The following is a 12,359-nucleotide window of genomic DNA, read 5'->3' on the forward strand; positions in this document are numbered from 1 at the left end:
AAAAAAGATGTTGGCAAGCCTGCAATTCTTTCTGGACATTTTAGGAGATAATCTTCATTTTCTTAACTTTTGCAGCTTCTAGAGGCCACCTGCATTTCTTGTCTCTGGGTCCCTTCCTCTGTCTTCAGAGCCTGCAATGGCTGGTGAAGTCTTTTCCATGATTCTGTATGTATATGTGGTTCTGATCTTTCTGTCCCATCTTTCTCATTTAAAGGCCCTTGTGAGTACATTAGGTTCATCCAGATAATCAAGGATAATGTCCTTATTTTAAGGTCAGCTGATTAGGAACCTAATTCCATGTGCAACTTTAGTTCCCCCTTGGTTTGTAACAACATAGTCCTAGGTCCTGGGAATCAGGATGTGGACATCTTTTATAATTAATATGTTATAAACTACTGTGCACTTAGCGGCTTTTAAGAGCAGAAATTTATTCTCTCAGCTCTGGAGGCCAGAAATCTGGATTTGGGGCCCACCTTGATAATCCAAGATAATCCCTCTATCTCAAGATCCTTAGCTTCATCACATCTGCAAAGACCCTTTTTCCTTCTAAGACAGCATTTACAGATTCCAGGGATTAGGACCCTATGTCTTTGGGTATCCATCATTCAGCCTACTATGCACAATCTTGGAATTTGTGGAGTTTGTAGAACCCACTAGAGAAATGAAAAAATCTGCTTTAGAATCAAATACTCTGTTGCCTGCAGTTTTTTAGACACATATCTAGGAATATGTCTGGCAGTTCTTCTAAACATTGTATATGAGAACATTATTTATTTTATTTTTGTAGTCAATTGATACTTTCCTTGTTTTAATTTCTTGAAAACCTTTACCTGTTTTGTCACTGATGCAGTTCACTTAAACGCTACTCTCCCATTTTATGACATTCTTTTGATTAATTACATTGACTTTGACTTTAAAATATTTTTATCATTACCCACTTGAAAAGCCCCAGTTTGAGTACATTTATTTTTTATACTTACAGATTTTAAACAAAAGACAGCTTATAGTAAAGCATGTCAGAGCATCTTTATTCTGCATTTTAATGAGAAATAGGGCTGCTCAAATTTACTTCGTTAGTCCCAGTATGGCCTTTAATTTAAAGATTAAACACTAATAATAATTTAAGGAGAATACGAGGGAAAAGAGAGGATGGAAGTAAACTGCTATGATCCAAATTGCTCCTAAATTAATTAACTTATTAACGGATTACAGCTGCTGTATCCTGTTAGGAATTGCATGGCATAAAAGCCATGAGAGCATAGTCTTGAGGCAAATGGTTGCATTGAAGAAAATTTTATTTTCTGTAGGATAAGATATGTGAAATATTAGAAAAAATGATGAGCTATCTGATGAAATTTCCTTATAAATCAATCGAAAAGGTGATGGGTACCTTAGACCGTCAGGAAGATGAAATTTTAAGCATGCCCGGCTGGGTGTGGCTCAGGGGTTGAGTGTCGACCTGGGATCCAGGCTGATCAGGGTTCGATTCCCGGTCAGGGCACAGGCCTGGGTTGTGGGCTCGATCAATGACTCTCTCATCATTGATGTTTCTATCTCTCTCTCTCCCTCTCCTTTCCTCTCTCTGAAATCAATAAAGATATATTAAAAATAAAAAAAAAAGAAATTTTAAGCATGCTAAGCTGCATACTTTCTGACCCACATGCACTTTAACCATCAATAAAAAGTAAGGTGGGCTTCCTCCTTACTTTCATTACAAGTTGCTTATTTTCCCCCCATTATTTTTGGAAAAGTATTTCATTTGCTCTGTCAGTGATTGAAAATGACCTCTCCAGCCCAGGTTCTAAAGTGGAGCATTTATTTCAAATGCCATAAATGCCAAAAGTAACTAACAATCACCTGAGAGAAAAGAAAAAAGAGGGAGAGATGTTTTTCTTTTTTGGTCAAATTAAAAATATCTGTATTTAGAACTAGACACCAGTTACTTTGTGGGTCTTTTAATTTTTAGATGAAGAAATGCAAAATAATTTAAGAAGTTAATGTTACTATTACTAAGAAGCAGCCATTTTTATTTAGAAGGTAGGATTTGAAATTTAAAAGAAGCCTTCTATTTGCTGCTTAAATATTTTGAAATAACAAAATGGTAGGTTTTGGCAAAGGAAAGCAGATGATGCTCTGTGATTTTGCTTTACAAAAAATGTGAGTGTAGCTGATGCCCTTAATAGAATGGTGAACCTAGATATGAAGTATTCACTATTTTCACTGATGTGTGGGATTATAAGATTACATTAGAGTTCTTAAAAAGATGAATTAATCTTTTCTTCACGAGTAGATGTTCCTACTGTAGCACATTTGTTTAGTCAAATGGAGCAAGAAAGAAATGAGATAATAGGACAATTTGTCGTTCAAAACTTAAAAAGAATTGAAATTGTGAATTTTATGCCACTGGAGATGAATTTTATTAATAAAATGTACGCTTGCAGAGAATTTCCAGGAAGAGGAAGAGCTATGACTTTAGTAAATGCCAAGCACATTTGACTTTAAAATGAATCTACAAGGAAGAAAAAATATCAAATTACCAGATTTTAAATAGCTGAAAGAAGTTATATAAGAGCAAAGGAGACTAACTGTACCTTTGCGGCACCAAGATAAGTTGTAGTAAAAGAAAATGGGTGATCTTAAGTAGCATAGAGCTTTCCTATGGAAATAAATATTACATGTACAGGGTCTGAATTTCTTATGGTGCCTTTATTAAGTTGGTCATATTTTCAAGCCTAAATGTTGCTTTAAAAAACAAAAACACTTTTAAAAATGTACTTTTGCCTGGCCGGAGTGGCTCAGTTGGGTGAGGGTCATCCTGTGCCCCGAAAGGTTGCCGGTTTGATTCCCGGTCAGGGCCACACACCCAGGTTGCAGGTTCAGTCCCCCGTCGGGGCCTGTGTGGAAGGCACACAATCAGTGTTTCTCACTGCTCCCCCCCCCCAGATGTCCTTGTGCGAGGATTTAAAAAAAGATGCCCCATCCACAAGGCCTCTGATTGATTGCAATCATTTAACGCATATAGCATTAACATTCCTGATGATATCGAATAAGGCTTGAGAATTTTCAAATCTGCAGTGTGAGAGTATCTTCGATATAATCTAGCCAACCATTACAGGCATTTTGTGTGTGGGGAGGGAAATGTTCTTTAATAAAGACAGCTTTGCCTGGCCGGGTGTGGCTTGGTGGGTGAGCATTGACCTGGAATCCAACAGATAAGTGGTTCGATCCCCATTTGGGGACGTGCAGAGGGCAGCCGATCAGTGACTCTCTCATCATTGATGTCTCTCTCTCTCTCTCTCTCTCCCCCTCCCTCCCTCGCCTTTCCTTTCTCTGAAATCAATAAAGATATATTTTAAAATAAAGTAAAATAAAGACAACTTTTTCACTGCAATAGGAAAGGTTTCTCCTAGTTGAAAGGGATGCTTTTGCATACTCTTTCTCTCTCTCTCTCTCTCTCGCACACACACACTTTTTATTTTCTGTTGTTGTTAGAAGGCTAGTGTCTTGAGTACATTAAGGCTTGAGGAAAAAAAATTTTTAAAGGCAATAACCTGGTAAATGCTGAACATGAAAGAATACCATTAAAACCTAACCTGACATCATCATCAGTTTGATTGCTGTATAACAGGTGTTTGGTTCTCCTGTGGTTGGTCACCTATAAACTATGAAATGAGCTCCTTTCACCAAGTGGTGTTAGGGAAGCACGATGTTAATTCACAGTTGAACATTTATGCTCACTACATCTGACTCACTGAACTGCAAGAAGCCTAGCTTGCTTCTGGTAGATAACTAAATGCTGATGGCCAACAGTCCAGTGTTAAACAAATAATAGGAGATATCTTTGTTAGTAAATTGCTTTACTGATGATGTCAAATACAGTTTTCCCCCAATAGTTTTGAAAATAATTTCAGACTCTGTTGTTCATCACAGAAATAATTATCAATTCTCCAGGCCTGTTCCTCAGGGGAAGGTTAGTTCCTGCTATGTACACATCATGTGCCCTGGTCTCGAGGCAAGTGCTGGTCTCTGTCAGCGCTCTGAGGAGTAGCTAATAAATAGGTCATCCTAAGGGACAGTCCACTGAGAGCTTCAGAATATTTAGATGAAGAGTTAATCGGTCATCGGAGACGAGCAGAGTCATGCGTTTTCTTCTAAGACTCAACCAAGATATAAACGAAATCAGTGTTATTTATTACTTAATATTGGTTTCAAGCTTACTATGAATATATATTGCATTCATTTATTCCAAAGATATTTTTGAATACCTATTTGGTCCGAAACACTCTGCAATGATCTGAGTATGCAACAGTGAATCTGACAAACAAGGTTCCTACCCTCATAAGAAATTATAGTGTAGTGGGAGAGATTGATGTTAAGCAGCTAAATAAATAAAACATTTAATTGCAGCTGGGGATAAGCTATTAGTTAGGAAGGAATTGAACAGAGAAATTGCTACAGAGTCATGCAGTGGTATGGGAAGGAAGCAGAAAACATACTTTGGATAGGGTAGAAAGGGGATGCCCCTCTAAGGAAGTGACATCTAAGCTGAGATCTTTAGGGTAAAGTTAAAGCTGGTGATTGGGACTTCAAGGCCTAGGACCAATGCTTAGAAATCTTTCAGAAGAAGAAAACAGCCCTGTGTAAAGACCTTGAGGTGGTAGAGAACTTGGCTTGTTCCAGAAGCTGAAATGAGGCCAGTAGGTCTGTGGCAGTCATCTAGGTGAATAGCGGGGGATATGTTTGCGCGGGCAGATGGGGCTCAGATACAAGTAGGTATTATAAAGCTGGCATTTGTTGTGAGCATTAGTGATTTGGGTGCTTGTCAGAGCAGTAGGTTGTAAAAACAAACTGCTTTTTTTCCTGCTGTTAAGAGACTTTTCTGTCAATTTGCTGAGGCAAACCAAGATCTTACCTACTGTTACTTCACATTCTACCTGTCAGAATCGCAAGGTCTGTTTTCTCTCCACGACTTCTCTCTGCAGCCCCTATAACTTTTTTCTTCTCTTGTATAAGCAAATTCTTGAGATTCAAAGTAGATTGCTACATGACTATAGACATCTGTAAATTATTTTCCCCATGAATACCACTTGATGGTCTTTTTTTCCTCAGTGGAGAAAAACTTGCTTTATAACCAGCATGCACACTTTCAAGGACATCTATTTTCCAGGTGACAAATGGCATTCTCTGTTGGAACTCTGAAGTTGTTAGATTCTGTCAGTGTGAACTATCAGTAGATCATATATTTATTTCTTACTAATTATGTAAGTTCCTTAAGAGGAGATGCCAGAACTTTATTTTACTACTGTACCAAATACAATACTTTACATTGAATAAACTCTCAGATATTGGGCAGCTTACACAGATGAGCTAGAAACTTCAGCCCTATTTTTAGGCCACAGTACATTGTGACCACTCATTTACTTCCTTTGCAGGCTTCTGTTTTTGGTAAGAATTCGCAAGAAAAGTGATGGCAAAGAGGTCCTCTTACCACTTTGATTACTTTGTTCAATTGTATTTAAATGTTACATGTCTTCTCCGCTAAATTATAAGCTCTGGTGAGGGCAGACACCATGATTATCTTGTTTGCTGCTGTGGCTCCCACCCCAGCCAATGCCCCTTCTGCCTATGTAATCATTTGACTAATTACCAGGAATGGTGTTGGTTTCAAAGAGGATAGGCCTAACTTGGGCACAGATTTTTTTTTTTTTTAATTGTCACCCAAGGATATTTTTCCATTGATTTTTAGGAGGGGGGCGGGGAACATCCATGAGAGTCATATCAATTGGTTGCTTCCTGCACGTGCCCTGACTGGGGCCGGGTATCGAACCTGCCACCCAGGTATGTGCCCTTGACTGGGAATGGAACCTATGACCCTTCAGTGCACTAGCCGACACTCTAACCCTGAGCCACACTGGCCAGGGTGGGCACAATTTTTCTAACTGAAGCTTTGACGCATACCAGGATACCAAGGGGTAAGGTTCGAATTCTTGAGAAACAACAAAACTAAGTACACAGGATACAAAAATGGAAATTTCCTTCAGAATGAAAAAGCTGAGAGTCTTAAGCCTGATGGAAATGGAATCAGGGTACAGAGGGGTTAGCAATAAGCAAGGTGGTGAGACTGACTGTGAAAGCCCATTGCCAGAATGGACAGTCGTTAACTTTCTGAACAATATTGAAATTCAGTTTAGAAGTGCAGGCTTTGTATCCTGAGGTATTGGGAATACTTCTTTTATTATATAACACTTCCATCTGTGCAATGTTTGGGAATTCCCTAAGGTAATTAGGTCTGTGTAACATTTCCAGGTGGCTGAAAATCTTATTGTTTAAAAGTAAGTTTTATTGAGCCAAGAATACTAGCCAAAAAAAAAAAGACCAGTCTTGGGGCATGGAGTCTAAACCACCAGCAGCATGGCCTTTGTCCCAGAGTTTTGCAAGCAGTTTTAGACATCAACTAGGGGGAATAGGGAAGAGTAGTCTGAAAGCAATTTACATTAGCTACAGGCACAGGGGAGAGAGAAGGCGAAGTGGGACCTGCTCTGGGATAGACACAGAGTTGACATAAAAAAACGCCTGCTCCTGGGGATTGGCTGTGGGCAGCAGCCCAGAAAGGCCACGTGTAAACCACAGGCAGAGGCTCCTGCAGTTAGATGGTGCCCGGCTGAAATCATCACGGAAATAGCCACCTGGAAATTAAATCTGAATTTCCAACAGGCGATGGAAGGAATGTGACCAGCCTTTTGTAACCTAGCCAAGGGCCCTGAGCACACTGACAGGACTGCCTCTCCCTCCCTGGCTGCAGTAATTTACTGAAGAACTTCTCAGAATTTCCTCCTAATCAGAAGCCACATCTGAATAATACAGTTCATTAACAACTTGTGATCTGGCATTGTAGGTTGCTTATTGATTTGAGAGAGAGAGAGAGAGAGATCAGTGTGAGACAAAACATCAATTGGTTGCCTCCCATATGCACCCTGCTGACCAGGAACTGAACCTTTTGGTGTATGGAATGATGCTACAACCAACTGAGCCACACTGGCCAAGGCTGATTCATATTCTAATATGGAGAATTGTTTGAGAACTATTACTGAATGTTTCCTGAACTCTCCAATACAATATATGTTGTCATTTCCTAAGTAGATCCTAGCCATGGAGTTCCCATTATAAATTTTGAAATAGGCTAGAATGAAATCATACAAGGTTAAAAGAGCAACATTCACATCTGTAGTGAATGCCAAACAAAAGCCTTCAAAATAGAATTATTGTGATAATTTAAAATCAATTGAACCAGCATCCCGAGATATAGATGCAGCACTGAGTCCTTCCAGTACAGGAATTTGCTCCACATTTTGTATTGAAGTTTCACATATTTTGAAATCGGTGCAACCTGAAAGTGTTAAGGTTTTGACAGTCTAGGTTCAAAATTAATCAGACATGATAATAATGATGGCAACTTCTAAATGTTGTCTACTGTGACTAACAGCCTCTTGCAGAAATAGCAAATAATAATGAAAAGGAAGTGACAGGGTAAGATATCTGGTGTGTCATTCACTAATTTCTACAGACTGAGGACTATTGGGCTTATTTCCATAGTGATACTTCCCTCCCCTTTTCTTTTAATATTTTCAAAATATATATATATCTTTATTGATTTGAGAGAGGGAGAGAGAAACATCAATGATGAGAGTCATTGATCGGCTGCCTCCTGCCCACCCCCTGCTGGGGATCAAGCCCACAACCCAGGCATGTGCCCTGACCGGGAATCTAACCTCAATCTCCGGGGTCCCAGGTCGATGCTCAGCTGCTGAGTCACGCTGGTCGGGCCCCTCCTTTTTTCTATAAATAAGCTTTTTTTTCTTTCTTTACTGATCCTGCCAAGTGGATAAATTACTTCTAGAGACATATACTCCAATATTCCTCCCCAGAGTTCTATCTTGTGCCTGATCATTTGTAGGCAAGTGGCACCAGTGAATGATTTCTGTCGTTGATGTTTGTTCACTTGCGAGTTTGTTTTCATGGGGACAGGGTCAGATTCAAGACCTCCCTCTGGGGAAAAGGAGACAAGTATACACATTTTCCCAAGTGAGTATATAGGCATTGTTGAAGTCTTCCTAAACAGCAACAATCCAGAAGTTACTACAAGCATGAGATGCCTTAATAGGTCACTTCTGCTATTCCAGCATCTTTGTGTAAGACACTGCACCTTTGTCATCCTTTGTAAATGGCTGCAGTCTCTCTGATAGGGAGTGAAGATGGTGGTAGATTTTAGGGATGAAATTTTTTACTCTAATAAACCACAGTGAGATTTTTATTATTCAGTACGCATGGAATGAATATTGTAAATATAGAAGTAGCCAGAAAATGGAAGAGTTAGTGTAGGCTAATATTGGTAAAAGAAGCATAGACTGATTGACCTGATCCCCAAATCCTCCAGACTAGTTAAGACCCCAGAGAGTGTTTGTGGGTCCCTCCCCTCCCTTCCCCCCTTCCCCTCCCTTCCCCCCTTCCCCTCCCCTCCCCCCTTCCCCTCCCCTCCCCCTTCCCCTCCCCTCCCCTCCCCCTTCCCCTCCCCCCCTCTTCCCCTCCTCCCCCCTTCCCGCCCCCTCCTCCCCCCTTCCTCCCTTGCTCCCTTCCTTTTTTTTTTTTTTAAACATATCTTTATTGATTTCAGAGAGAAGAAAAGAGGGAGAGGGAGAGAGAAACATCAATGATGAGAGAGTCATTGAGCGACTGCTTCCTGCAGGCCCCCAACTGGGGATCGAGCCCACAACCCAAGCCTGTGCCCTGACCTGACCGGGAATGGAACCCTGATCGCCTGGATCCTAGGTCGAAGCTCAACCACTGAGCCATGCCCGGCCGGGTCCCCTTCTTTCTTTTCTTTTTCTTGTAGCTTGAGTCCCAGAGATAGGGAAAGAGCAGATGAAGGACATTGTAATATAATTGTATTAATCTGCTTTGTTTTTTGAATACATAATCATTTCTCATCTGATTTTCTCTTTGGCTAGGAATTGAATGCTGTGAAAATTTGCAATTCAATATAAGGTTTCGAAACAGAATATGACAGAGATTCAAGGGAATGAGAAAAGAAATTGGACATATGGAGAAATAACATGCTTTCTAAGGGTGACCGTATATGTATATTTTCATATATCAATAACAATCTTTGCATAAAAAAATTATAGGGACATGTTCACACTTAAAAGTAACTCAGATAATCCGCATGCATTTGAGTGAGCATCAAAGTTGCTAATACCCAAGTCATTTTTATAATGTTTTCCTAATACCCGCTGGCAATATTTATTTATTTAAAAATACTTTTGAATACGTACTATGGTCAGAATGTTGTAGTTATTTTATTTTGTACATTAAACTTTTCAATAATAATTTTAAAAACCACCAAAGGTAACCTGTTACCCTGTATAAGTAGTGCTTTCTCTCTATTGGCTGTAAAGTACCTCAGGATATTGAGGATCTAATTCAGTTCAAATATTAATTGAGTGCCCGTAGTTGTGCTAGGCACCTGGGGGGAAAAGAACAACACTCCATACCTCAAGCTGTTGTAATTCAGTTGGTGCATAAACCAAACAAGTATTTATATTTAAACTCTATTTGGGCCATTAACGAGAAATACTTTAAAATTCTGGTGAATCTCTCTCCTTAATTGCCTTAATTGGCCAAGGACACCAAAATTCCCAGTTCCCCAGACATGAGCTGAACCATTTCAAAAGCTGCTTTGTAGCTAAGATGTAGGAGTTAGAGGGAGTATTATGCTGAGTCCCTTTAAACTGATCATATTTGATCCAGAGACTGCTCCAGTTTCCGAGATCCTTGCAACTCTCAGCTTGACTGAAACAAATAAATGGAAAATAAATCACCTGCCTGCTTATTGCCCTGCAATTGATCATAGAGATATGGGAAAATATGAAAGCTATAATTTAGGCACATTAATACAGATAGGGTGTGTTACCCTGTTTTACTTCCAAATAGTCCACTCTGCGTTTCTGTGTGGGAAGAAATGATACCTAACCCCTAAGTAGTGTTTAGGAAGTTTCATTAATATGGAGGCAGAGTAAGCTCCCTGATGGGTCTGTTCTGACCCCTTGGATTAGAAGGCAACAGTAAGGGTAGAATGTGAAAACCCTAGGTAGCAGTTGTATTTCAAGCATGAATAAAACTGCCAGCATACCTGGGGTTATCAATCATTACGATTGGAAAATCTATATGGTAGGTACTTCAAAAACGCTTTGGTATCTGGATTCACCTCAATCCCTGCCCAGCCACTTAACACTCCTAAACAAAGGACCGTTTCACCAGCTTTGCATTCGACTGGACTGAGATTGAATAGCTTGGGTGTAATTTTCAGTTTGGCTGAACACCAATAGAAATTCATTCATTCTAGCTCATATATTGCCCTGTGCATTCAACTTCTTTACCATTCAGTCAAAGAAAAGAATGGAGAGAGCAGATATCCATTTCTCAGCAGGTTTTGTGGCGGTAGTGGTGGTGGTGATTATTTTACCCATAAGTGGCAGCTGTGTTCTCATTTAAGGCAAATAGTACTAACATGCTTTTGTGATGTATAAGGGCCTTTGTAAGCTATGGCAGAAATTCCTTGCAAAAACGAATTGTTTCAGTTCCTCTAAGGAGATACACATCCTAGTTTTTATTTGCAAAAATCCATTAATTCCTGGCCATTCGCTGTAGATATGTATGTGTACAGGGAAGATGAACCTGAACTCCCTGAAGGTCTTTGCAAGAAAACCGGATGAGGGAGACTTTTGTTTTAAACCTAAAATGCAGATTTGTTTAGGAATTGTATTATCTCCCCCTGGCTATATGGTGCCAGCTTTCAAAATTCTGAGGGATTTATCCCACTCTTAAAACAACGTCATTCACACCATGTTTCCTTCAGGTTTCCGTGTTAAAGTCATCCACACATAGGCATATACAAGTAATTTAATATATACACATATATACATTTATGAGGTCACCAAAATATCTTGAATAACATTTTAAAAAATGGAAATGAAAGTGTAAATGGCCCGGCCGGGCGTGGCTCAGCGGTTGAGCATCGACCTATGATCCAGGAGATCGGGGTTCGATTCCCGGTCAGGGCACATGCCCGGTTTGTGGGCTAGGCAGCCCATCAATGACTCTCTCATCATTGATGTTTCTATCTCTCTCTCTCCCCCTCCTTTCCTCTCTCTGAAATTAATAAAGATATGTTTAAAAAAAAGAAAAAGAAAGTATAAATGATGAATATCAGCTGATTTTATTCAGAGAACTATTGATATGAAGCATTCTTAGGTGAGGCCATAACTTGGCAGTATTTGAAGGCAATAGCAACAGATGCAGCCTCAAAGTCCCTGCAAATGGCTTCATCTGCACAAGGCTCCTCAGCAGCTTCCTACTGTTGCAGCAGGGGGCCAGGCACCCAGGAGAACAGCGAAGGGAACACATATAGTGATGAGCACAAGGGATTGGAAGTCAAGAGATCTGGATTCTATTCTTGTTAGAGCCTTCTCTGAATCTCAATTGTCTCAGCATGTGTAAAACTGAGCAAAGGTCACAGGATGACCTTGGAATTTTTGTAAGCCTAAGGTCGTGCGATTCCGACTCAAGAGAAATAGAAGACATGGATTCCTGACCCAGGCGCATAAAGCTACTTAGAGAATGAAGACTGGCAAACCTGAAGCTGTTAGGGAAGTGTTTGGATAACATGGACAAGTGCTAGATAATACAGAATATGATGTGGGAGGTCAAAGAAGTTTGATAATCCATGCTGTGGTAGGAAGGCTTTCTGAAAGATAAGAGTATTTTGGGTTTTGTGGGTTGAGTAGGGAAGCACAGAAAATATTATTGGCTGAAACAAACCATGGAACAACAGAGTTGAACTCACACCTTCATGTTGAAACTATAATTCGAGTGACCTAGTCAATTAAATTGGGCTGCAAGAAATGAAGGCCAATATTCAGAATTTTGAAAGTGAACTAAACTGTTTCAACTCTTTGGATTTGTGGTAACAGCCCTCACATTGCCTTGCTATTTCTCTGTAATACAAATAATGATTTTTAGCCTTCCAGAACATATTCTCTAGCCGTTCTTGACGTTGTAAGTAATTCTTTTTTTCGGAGAAAATAGAACGAGAGGGACTTACTAGGTTATAGATACAAAGAGATGATGCTAAATATTAAGGGAAAGACAAATTATAATTCAGTACCCATAACAAGATTCTTAGGTGTAGATGTGTATTATATTTTGGCATGAATGAGTTAATTTTATAAATTTGTTTAATACTATTTGAAGAGGCCAATGAAAGTGTGACAGATAGCTAGAGTGAAACTTTCTTTTTATAAAAT

The sequence above is a fragment of the Miniopterus natalensis genome, chromosome X (genome assembly GCF_054644295.1).
Source record: "Miniopterus natalensis isolate mMinNat1 chromosome X, mMinNat1.hap1, whole genome shotgun sequence".
NCBI classification, from domain to species: Eukaryota; Metazoa; Chordata; class Mammalia; order Chiroptera; family Miniopteridae; genus Miniopterus; species Miniopterus natalensis.